The sequence below is a fragment of the Plectrocnemia conspersa genome, unplaced genomic scaffold, assembly GCF_051122295.1.
Source record: "Plectrocnemia conspersa isolate PC_06_02 unplaced genomic scaffold, ASM5112229v1 ptg000006l, whole genome shotgun sequence".
Classification (NCBI taxonomy): Eukaryota; Metazoa; Arthropoda; class Insecta; order Trichoptera; family Polycentropodidae; genus Plectrocnemia; species Plectrocnemia conspersa.
The window spans coordinates 9,057,388-9,069,784 of NW_028277170.1; the positions used below are offsets into that span (position 1 = coordinate 9,057,388).

Sequence of the window (12,397 nt, forward strand, 5' to 3'; positions counted from 1 at the left end):
GACGGTCGACGCACTGAGTTTTTGGGCGAGCAAAGCGACCAGCGGTAAAGAACCTTTTTCTGACGCGTTCTATATTATGATTTGATAAAATAATTATATTTTCACCTTATCACGGATTAAAAAATTAATATAATCCTAGTAAAACATTTTGAAAATATAGGTTTATGTTACCTGCCTCAAAAAGCACTTATTCTTCTCATTAAATATTTAATGGCTATCTTTCCAATTGGTGACATCTCATATAAATTAAAAATAGCAAATATAATCCGAATAAAAATACTTTATTTAAAAATCTATCGCTTTGCGAATTTTTTTTCTTGCCTTTGTCAAGTTCTTGCGTGACTTATTCTAAAAAAGTTACATATAGAGATTGCAACAATACCTGAATTTTAAATTTTAGAATTACTGGTATTGACATTATTATTATAACTAATTGCCCGAAAAAATAATCCGAGTACCGCTCGCATGATTTATCATGTTTATTAATGAGCAAAACCAAAGCATTTGAATAGCCCGGCAAGTATTGTTTCAATATACTATTTAATATTTTAAATACAAATTATTTTAATTAAAACACGAAATATATTACTTGTTATTTTTTCAGTTACGACTATTCGAAAGAACCTTTAGAGAAAAAAGTGCATAGAGAATTGTAAATATATTTGTTCAAAATAGGACCTTTAAAAAAAACATATTTATATGACTGATGATTGTGATATTTTTGTGATTAAAATGTGATTTACTTATATTATTTTATTTTTAATTATTACATGTAAAAATATATTTTGGCTCCGGTGCCTGCGTGTAAAACGCCTGATAGCATAATCTACTTTATATAATTAGCAGATAGTCCAAAGTTCAGAACAATATTGTGTTGTGACGAACGTTGGACTGATAATAACGCGAGAAAGTCCAGTTTGCCCACATTCTTAGCAAATGTATATATTTTGCAAGCATCATTTTCTTGCTTATTAGGTAATGTTTATTAAATACAGTATGACCAAATTTCTAAAACTCGAAAGTAGTACACTAAATTTAATACACAAAAACCGGTGTAAGTAGAATTGATATATTTTTCAAAAACGAATAAAAACAAAAAGGAAATATTAACTCTTGAAAAAAGGTAATCTATTTTTTATACTCATTATATATAATATATGTATGCCGATCCGACTAATGTTTTAAAAATTAATAAAAAGAGCATACGAATAAAAATATATTATAAATGTAATGGTCCGATTCTGGTAGCCGCAACAAGATAAATAATAAAATGACCTAAATGCATTCAGGACAAGTATTGGTTCTTATCTTTAATTACTCAAATATTAATATTTTTGTATATACATCGATACAGAGAATAAATAATTTATGCATATTGAGAGACGTTTTATTACAAGAATATTATTCCTTATGTTTTTATTACAAGAATTTAAAAAAAATATATTTTACCTTTTAAGAGTGTTTATAATATATGAAAACTACTACCCGGCAATGCTACGCTATTGCTATATTTGAATATATGTATGTATTTGGTTTAAAATAAATACAATTGAAGCTCGATATTTATTTTTGTTCTTTATTTTTGCCTAGGGTCCCGCATTCACCAAAGCCGACCTTGCTGCTTAGATATATTGTTTAGTTTGGAAAAAATATTGTATTATGTACCATGTTATTGTGGCATTAAACCAAATAATACAGACGAAGGTCTATGAATTCAGGTCACATCAATAAAACATATATGTATGTATTATTGCATAGCAATATACGCATTTATGTGCTCGTTTTAAACCTGTGATTGGCAACTTTTCTGTTATCAGTCCAAAATTTATAAATACATTTCCTTTAAGATCCTAGGTATGAAAAGACAATTAACATAAAAAGCAAATTATGAACAAAAAATCTTCATTGTATTTTATATCATATTTGTTTCGCATGAAAATTATTATTTTTAAATTATCTACAATACATGAAAATTACAATGAAAATATTTTAACTTTTTTTAACACATTGCAATTAAAATATATGTTCCCCTCTTATATCTGTGTATTTTGCACTCAGTAATCAAAATATTATTATTATACAATCTACTGATAATTTTTATCTGTCTATAAAATAACTATATTTTTATTTATTGAACTTTGTGCTTAGATACAATTGATTACAAAAGATCGAGGTTACCATATGTAGTGGTAAAAAATGATATATTATTGTAAATATTATATAACATGCTACGAGTCTCAGAGCCATCTGGAAGTATATTTATGTACATGCATGTCATGGTTACAAAAATTAAAGTTAAGATTATAAAAATAATATAATTTATTTTTATATTTGCTATTTAATTTTACTTTTTTTTATAGTACATTTAAATTAAATAAAGTAGTTGAGTTAAACTACTATAAACATTTCAACAAGTTTCCGTTGAACGAGGCACAACCGACCGATATTCTTCCGTCGAGACCCACAAAAAAAATGCTGCTGGCCTTCGCCGCCGTCACGTCAGTGTTATCAGAGTGCCACCAAGTTTTAACTATAATAAAATAAATGGATATATAAATAAGCTCCCACAATATAGTCATTACTTAAAAAATATATGATTCTTAAATAGCGATAAACGAACAATTTATATTCTAAACTAAAAATATTATTCTTGTTGAATAATTTAATATATAGAAACATATAAATGTAATGGCCGTGAAACCGATTGCTTGAGACTAAAAAAACACAAATTTGACTGACGTATCTACTAGCTGTCAACGCAAACAAGCAGATTAATTCTCCTTGGATGCAATGTGCTAAACAAAATATATGTGGTAAATATGCAGTAAACGTACAGTTAAACCATCATTATGTTAATACATCATATTGAACATGTATATGTCAGTGGTGTAGTTCTAAAAAATAAGTTTTTAGCTGATCAATGAGATTTCAGTTTATGTGAACTCGTAGACGACTACACTGGTTATTTTGTTTGTTACGTTGTTGTCGGGTTGTTATTGGGTTGTTCAGGTTCTAATTGGGTTCACAACAAGAAGTATTGTATCTTATAGATCCCAACACACAAGAGACGGCATCTGCCGCCCAAAACTTAGACGTGTTAAATAAAGCCTGGAATATATCTTATATAACCTAGAGAATGACATATTGTAAATATACAGGTGGGCAAAAATAAAATTCACATTTGGATGAATTTTTGGGTCCATACTTCGTTTCATGTAACAGTCACTTTAAGGCATATCTCGTATTTAGGTATTTCATTCTCGTATTAACAGTATTTTATTGGTCAGCTTGCGCCGAGCAAAGTTGTCATGTATGTTCCAACTACTTCATTGGTATTCCGACACTCGCAGCACATGGACGTCTTCAAATTGTTATCGCTATACATATGTAAATGATAACGATTGATAAATTATTGATTTTGATAGCTTATAACTTTCACTATTTCAATATAAAAAAATTATAGTAACATTTATAATTTCTCTAAATTTGTTTAAAATATAGAAAGGAGTAATATCTGCATCTTGTACTTTAGAGAAAATTGGTGGGGCGCCTATACTCAAAGTTGTCATCTCTTTTTCACTTATGAATAATGAAGAAATGGATAGACCTCAAAGTGATTCTGTTAATAGAAACGGAGTATAGAACTGCACGAATTTGATCAGTGTATTTATATTAATTTAAGGGTGTATTTTGTCAGTGTAATTATTTTATGTTCTTATTATGTATTCATGTTTTTACTTGTGAAGTTAGCTAAATGTAAATTAATTCGTTTTTATATTGATGATAATTCAGTTAAAATGATGCTTTACAATTAAATAAGCTTTTATTAATAATTTTTTATTTGACTATATGTTTTCTTATTGATTGAAAAAATATGTGTCTATTAGAAATTATAAATGCCAATTTCCTGATTTCCCTGCTTACACTTAAATAAAGCTTAAATAAAAATATTTTAATTATGTTTTACTTACCTGCATATATTCCTTTAAAGCCATGGATATTGCAGCACAAACTTCAGGTATAAATTGTGATGTAATATATTTTCCAACTCGATGAATTGATTCTAATGATATGGAATCGCTGACAACTAAGTATCTTAATGTTATTTCCAGTTTTGTTCTTGCCAAAATAGCATTTCGCATGTGTGTATTATATATTATTTTTGTATGACAGCTTCAATTTTGGATAGTAACTTATTGAAATTTTGCAGAAGCATGCGTAAATGGGCTTTATACCCATTTATGTCTTCCTCACGCATTTCCGTTAATAAACAAGTGCTTGCTCCAAGTTGTTAATTCCATTAATCCACCTCCGAACTCGTATCGTGCTTTTTCTCACGTCTCAATAATTTTCCTAATGCAATGCGTCGCAAGCAACAGGGTAGTGTTATTGACTTCATTTCGTTGATAAATGTTAATATTTAATCGAAGATTTGTTTGCTCACGAGCAGAATTTTCAACTTCGTATGGCATAACCTCATTCATGTTGAACGAAAAGTTGCCTGAAATGAGCGCGTTCCTGCTTCGAATGACAATTCTAACTGATCGAGTGGGGCCGACAGTATCGCAAATGTGAACCCGATGCGATAATGCATGTGTATCCCAGCCTATAGTCCGCGATCATGTTCACATTCCATTTTTGTTGCGATAGCATTTTCATTATGTTTATGTCCTGATGAAATCTTTCACCTTGCTCTTTGCTTCTACACCCAAATTTTCAGGAAAGTAGCCCAGATGTGAATAGAGGATATGTACTAAACTCATGTTACAGCCCAAGATCTTGAATTTTTTAACATATCTTCAACAATATACTTGTAGTTTGGCTCTTTTTTATTTTCAAAAAAGCTGGTTACAAGTTTAAATGCTTTTCATGCCTTTTTTTATTTATTTTTTATTTCTGTTTCGAAATTTTCATCCTTCATAAGTTTTCTGATGTCAGGTTCATCAGAAATGTATTCCTTCAACTTTGCCTCTGAAAACTAGAGAATCGGTCACAGAGCTGCTTTAAAGATTCTACTTCTTTTGGCAAGGCTTTGACAAATTGCTTCATCAGACTCAGCTTAATGTGAAATGGTGTAAGTAGAACTTTTTTCGGATCAAAAGGGTATTCTCTCAAAAAGTTTGTTAAGAATCAACTCAAAATTTTCGTAGCATTCTTTCAAATCAACTGAATGTCCTACAGGCAGAGATACATACTTATTACCGGTGTGTAAGATTATTGCTTTCAGACTTTTTTATGAATCTCCAATCGTCAGGTTTGTATTCAATGTTGAAAGCTACAATGAGTCCAGGAACATCTTTGCAAAAAACAGGATCACCTTCTTGAGAAAAAATGGCAAACTCTTTTTCTCTACTTCAAAACCAATAAAAGGACGTTGCAAGTCCCAACATTATTTTTTCCTTCAATCTGGAACCTAAAAGTCCAGCAGATTCCTTAGGAAGATCTAAGTCTCTAAATCATTTAACTTAGGTTGGATGTAAAGTTTTGGATCATTACTGCCAGGATCATATGAATCACTACTATCGTCATCGCTGTATGTTTTGGGCTATGTTTCGATATCGTCCAAAATATTTTCTAGTGTATCTGTAGTGGAAGGAACAGGTATTTCAGGTCCATGTGGGACAGGTCGTATTGTTGAAGGAATGTTAAGATAATAAATCTACTTTTTGTTATTCAGATTAAAAACTTGCACATTACTAGAGCAAAAGTAACAGTCATCACTATAATTTTTTGTCTCTCTTTAAATCATTGCTATACAAAAGCGAAAAGAGTGCTTTTTACCATGAAACATATACCTTAGTTCTTCCACACAAATTGAACAAACTTTATGGGGCTCAAGACTTGACCTGATTTCCCACTTCATGCCAAAATAAGCAAAGTACTACACTTTTCCCACAAAACTTGAAATGTTTCTTTGTTGGGTTTTACAGTATAATTGCCACAAATATAGCAAAAACAATCCAGTGAGCTAACACATTGTAGTTTAAAAAAACAAAACTCTTAAGTGACACTAACTAAAAAGTAGTTTCACAAAGCTTGGAGTACTATGACACGTGTACTGCACATTCTAGATACATACTGTAGGTGGACGAAGAGACTGGAGAGACAGACGGAAGAGGAAATGTGTGGAGGATGGGGAAACAAACGGGCGCCAACAGACTAGTGAACTGGTTTTCGCTAGTTCTATTGTTGTAATTATGCTAGTTTGAAATAGTTTGGGGGCAAATGCTTTTTATTATGATTTTTTTTCTTTTTTTATTATTAACACACATAAAATAATTATTTAATATACCATAAATATGTATGTACTGTACATGAAAACTGATTCACTGTATTTTTCATTATTTTTCCAGTAATTGGTACGTAAAAAATTATATAAATCACTATTTACATTCAAGACAACAATTTTAAATGCCATACAATTTGTGTAGTTTCCTTCTAGATTTTGCAATCAGTCATATCTGCGTTATGTATAATCCAGTTGTCTCCGAAGATTGGATTGAACTCTGGATTTCAGACATCGTAGCTGATTTAGTGTAGATGGGAAGTGATTCGATGCTAGCTGTAGCTCCGCTTGGTGCAAGTTTGTATAAACACTCGCTTGTTGTAATTGGAAAGTATCTGGTGAAGAAAGATTTGTGCCATGTATGTTGTTATATACACTTAGTCAAGATGGGGCGCGTTATTTTTCTTTGTCCATTCTCGTCACATGCTTCAAATTGTGACGATTTGAAGACGGAATTAGTTTTGTTATCTTTCCAATAGGAAAGTTTGCTTTGATGTAATCTTCAGACTACTGTCTGGTCCAGAGCTCCTTTTTTGTAAGAATAGTAGATTGCAAATTGTGCAACCGTTTGTTCTTGCCTCTCAGAACTCATGCCCAGCTGTCATCATTCGACTATCGGTATCGCTCTCTTGCACTTATACCCAGCTGCATTACTCGATGGTGTATCTGTACTAATCGATGCAGACAAAGTGTGTCGTTAATTTCTATTATTTGAATGATTTATTTAATAGTATACCGCTATAACCACATTGGTGTGCAGTCTGCCTACTGACTACATACTATAAGTTATATCGCTGTGCATAATATTTTACATGTCAAGTTATGTTGTATATCACTTGACAATATAATATTAGTCCACCATCTACTAACAAATCATAATATTTTTACTATTCATAGGCATTTACTTTCATAGATTTAATAGAATAAATTCAAAGAAAATCATGAGGTTGATGAAAATTATAAAGGTTTTTTCCCAATCCGGCCAAGTCCCATCAACTGATGTGAACGAACATGCACAGCCAAACTATAGATTGTAAACGGTTTATTGCAAAGTGGATTCTTCACCGATGGTGTCGCCGACGCCAGAATAAAAAGCAAAGATTATGTTGGGTGTACCCTATTGTTCAAAAAATATTCATTGTGGGGAGATTCATTTTACATGTTTGGAGAGTTACTAGAACATGAGAAGAAATTCAATTATTTTCGCATATCTATTTTTTTTCACGAGTTGCATGACAAACTGGAGGACATTCTACACCGCCAGGACACTAATAAGGGATTGTATTCAACCTATGCATATGTTAGAAGTAGCAATAAGGTAAGTGAAACACGATTTTATTTTATACTTTGAGAAATATAGATACAATTTAACAATGTAACATTAGTAACGAGAACTTGGTATAAGTATACAAAGAGAAAATGCAGTAAAATGAAAATATTAAGAATCGTTACCATAATCAATTGACGATGCTGACAATGAATTGGATAATATGTTCTCAGGAGACAAACATTATCCCCCAAACGATGCATAGTACTGGCTTGTAAAACTCTGTTGCAATTCTGTAGAAAGTTGCTTATGCCCTGGCTGCCTCTGTGAAGCATAATATTGGCTACCAGTTGCTGTCTGCAGTTGCGATGCTGACTGAGTTAAACTTTTGATTAGTTCCTGACTGGTTCATTGATGTATAATATGGACTATCATTTACTGTCTTCAGTTGGAACGTTGTCTGAGTAAACTGTCTATATTAGTCCTTGGTGACCTAGCTTTGCAGATGACTAGTGTATATTTGTTCCCTGGCGGCATATGCACGATAGTGTTTCTTGATTGTTTTTGATTTTTCATTTCGGAAATTAGTTCAAGGATGGCAATTTGTTATTGAAGAATGTCATCATCGTCATCGAAAGAACTCAAAGAGGGAATGATGCCTTTGAAGAACGATATACATATGTCTGGGGACCACACGGAGCCATGTTTGTAAAGGACTCTTGTTTTATTCTCTTTCACGTGTCCCTTTTTTTAATTGCTTAATTGTATTTAATCGAATAAGCACCTCATGAGGTGATATACGCGCTTTATTTGTTATACTCTAAAGAGATCCCGAGTAAGCAGAGCGCGACTCGGCCTGTCTATTCCACATTTCCTCTCTAGCCCATCTTCCATCTCCAATATAGTGATGCTGGGGGACTATCAATATTAGTCGTGACCAGGAACATGTATTTTTTTTTTTTCTATTTATATATATTTATTTTAGTCAAAACTTGGCGGCACTCTGGTAACGAAGTCCACCAAAAGAATGTGTAGGGCCAGCGTACTATTGAGCTGGTTGCGGCAGTTATAGGCGATTCAGTTATCAGCAGAGGACGCGATCGTGATTCTCGAAGACGTTCTAGAACTAAAAACTAGAATTCCTCGGGAATTAATTAATTAATTAATAATTTAAATAATCAACCACCATGCGGTAGATTTAATAAATTCTTAATGACATGCAAATTTCTGCTAGAACTCAGAATCGTATATCAACGTTCATAAAAGAATAGCGTTGGGATACAGGAACAGATAATAACCAAATATTCTCGTATATAGGTATCTTAAGAATATTTTCTGAATTTTGTCAATTAAGGGACAGAATTTGATTATTCGGGGATTCCAAATTATAGACCTCGATTCAAGAGTCGAAGTGTCATAGAGGACGCGATTAACTGACGAATCATCAAAGTAAAAAGCGTTTCTCATAATAAAGTCGAGAGAATTTAAAGATTTTTTATAAATATCGCTTACGCGTAGAGAGACCTCCACTTGCTCTCAAAAGTAATTCAAAAATCTTTAGTAGACGTTTCTCTAGCCAAAATGTTATCAAGATCGTAGTAATCTAATGGTGAATGAAATCGAAAAAATTATGTGGCACTTTCCGATATTAAAGGGCAGACAGTTGACTGAAGTACACCTCCATAGAGAATCTAAATCACTGTCGAGCGAAAAGTCCGCAACAAATCGAATACATATTAACAATTTATATCGTTCCTTCCATTGGACTCTAAGAACTACCGAAGGGGTAAAATATTCTTTCGACAATCAACCGTCATGATTACGAACTGTCTGCGATCGCTCGAATAACTCGAGATCAATCGTATTAGATCAATGGAGTAACCGAGGATTTTTTACTAATAACTGATGACAAACCTTGTCGAAGACCTTCTCAATATTCGTAAATATGACGTTTAGTTGTAGAGATTTTGTCACTGTTTTGACGAAAGACAGGAGTTGGTAACACGAAGTGTTGTAATTTATATTGAATATACAAACTATATTATAAAAGTAATATGTACTATATATAATCTCATTTAAACACGTTTGTTGATATTTGTGAGAAAATATAATTGATATATTTGTATTTATAATATTTTGCATTCAATATCTAAAAATAATCTTAAAAATAGAGTGTTCGAGGATGAAAAACCACTTTATTAATAAATTATGAAAAGTTAACGTATTTATAATACTTTTACATACATATGTATACTATTATAATTTATTTTAAAGACAAAAATTTGGATCCTTATTTAAACGATTTCGACATATATTCTACACCCAAGGAACATCTTTATGTCTTCCTTTGTAAATGCTAGCTATCACCGATCTTAAGGTGACTCTATTATTCTCTTGCACTGTGATGTCTTCCGTCGATTCAGGTTCAACGTCTGAAATAATATTTATTAATTAAATAAAATATATTATATAAAAAGGTTTGTAGTTAATTATGGTTGATTTAAAACGTTTTTAAATGTTATTAAATATAATAAACATAACTCATTTAGCAAACTGATAATATAACATTGTCATACTTGATATTGGTTCAACCTCAGCATTTTCTTGTCTTCTTATAGACATTTCTTCATTTTCTTTTCCGATTTGCTCTACTAACTCTGAAGTTTCAAAATCTAATTGTTTTAGCAATGCTCTATTTATGTATTCAGGATTGTGCTTTTCTTCAACTTGAAACTAAAACCAAAATATTTGCATAATATATATTACAACATTGCATATTCGAAATAAGATATTTGTTTTACCTTAGTTTTGATATTTATGCTTGTTCGATCAGGAAAAATTGTAGTCATCATTTCAAAATTCGTTCCAAATCTTTGGAGGCCTTTGTAAAATTCGAGTGTTTCATTGGTAGACCAGCTATTAGATTGAGTTGCTTGATGGGAAATTATACTAGTTAAAGGTTCTGATATGTTTTCATTCACTAGTGGAAGTTCAAGGTGATTTTTTGATGGGTCTGTCATTCCAATAACCTATAAAATATGTTTATTGTTACTATATATAAGTAGATTTTTTTGTTTATTTCTGATGATTTAAAAAAATGTTTACCAAGGATTGTTCATCGATGACTATTTCTCCATTTGATGCCAGCTTCACTTGCAGAGCACAAGTGGCGGGGTTTTCGATGGATTTTTTTGTAGTTATCAAGCTATGGTCATCAACTGTAGTTTTTTGATTTCGTTCGAGGCTTAAACTAGGAACAGGCGTTGCGTAAACATTATCGGTTTGGCAATTGTTTGTTTCTTGCAGCAAATTTTCGTTGTCATGATTAACGATAGATTCATTTGGCATTGGTCCGTTTTCCTGAAAAAATGTACGTAATATGTTTGTATATAGTATATATGTATACACATTTATATATTTATATAATATAAAAAATAAAAAAATTAATTTACTTATTACCAGCGGTGTAGAAAATAATGATGTTGTGGTAGTTTTCGTTCCGATTTTTGACTCAGGTGGAATTAATTCTGTATCTGATGTAGTATTTTGCTTTCTTTTTACTGGTTTCATAATCGGGGTCTTAATCCTAGACCTCCTAGTCGACATTTTCTTGTTATTTTTTTCCGACTAACAATAAATGTCACTCACGATATTTTGAGGTTAGAATATTTTTTAACGAAAATTCACACGATATTAATTATTTTAACTTGCTTAATTACAAAAACACACGTTTTACATTTAAAATTAATATGTTATATGTAGTATTAAAACATGATTAAATAAGCACAAAAAGATTCGAGAGCGCGGGCTGAATGCGTAGGCGCTTGAGTAATGGTTAAGCACGTAGGCTTAATGCGCATGCGCGAAAGTTGGCGGCATCGTTGCGTAGTTCAAACATCGTGGCGTCAGATATAAAGGACTAAAGCCCCACTGACTCAGTTTCATATGTAATTTGTTTCTATATTATGTATGGGGACATGCGAGAGCTGGTATATCCAAATTTTATAAAAATACGTATGAAAAACGCTTTAAATCTGAATCTTAAAAACAAAACAGTGAACTTTCTGCGACATCACTGTGCTTTTAACGCAACTGTCACTCGCGATCGATTTGATCGCGGGTTATAATCTGGTCGATCGCGAATAAGGATTGCAATACCGATATAGGGACAAAAATATCCCTTTGATACTACTGGTATTACAAAATGAAATACCGGTAGTACCGAAAATAATTTTTTTTTTTGAAATCTGTAATTCTTATTTTTTTAAATCTATACATACATTAGAACTACGAAAACGATGGTGCCCATATTGCTTGAAAGCAGAAGCGAAAATAAAATCACTCATTGTAGAGGATTAATTTAAGTTGTTTTATCGAGTTAGTATATTAAAGTGGAATATTATTACCATTTTTAGTACCAGAAGACCTAAATATTAGCTCACCCTACCTATGCAAATGTCCCACAAATTTCAGCGCAATTTTTTAAAATTGAACAAAACGTGTTCGATATGTTTATACGATAAACGTAATTTGTATATGTAACAGAAAAATGACTTAGCATTCTTAATCGATTGAAGTGACTTGGCGTTCTTAATTGATTTTACGGGAAACTAAGTGTGCTAAAATACAAGGTAAAAATAATACTGCTGATGATTTGATTAGTAGTATTTATGCATTCAAAAACCAGGTTTAGTAATGATTCAAGATCTTAAGGATAAACGTTTTGATAGATTCTCAAACTTCAGGGTCCATTTACAAAAATATATTCGATACATATTCATATTCAATACCGAAAAAAAAATACAAACTTTTTATTAAATAAATTTCACAGAATCAAATTAATA

The 12,397-nt window shown here is 31.5% G+C and overlaps 1 long non-coding RNA gene across 2 annotated transcripts; it reads left to right on the top strand.

Moving 5' to 3' along the window:
* The first annotated feature begins 2,692 nt into the window (after positions 1–2,692).
* LOC148234171 (uncharacterized) lies at positions 2,693–3,948 on the top strand. 2 transcript variants are annotated; one of them, XR_015809942.1, is made up of 2 exons: positions 2,693–2,813; positions 3,502–3,948. It is a non-coding gene; the product is annotated as an uncharacterized LOC148234171 (long non-coding RNA). The 2 variants fall into 2 exon arrangements; XR_015809943.1 differs by having other exon boundaries at positions 2,711–2,813; positions 3,533–3,948.
* The last annotated feature ends 8,449 nt before the right edge of the window (positions 3,949–12,397 follow it).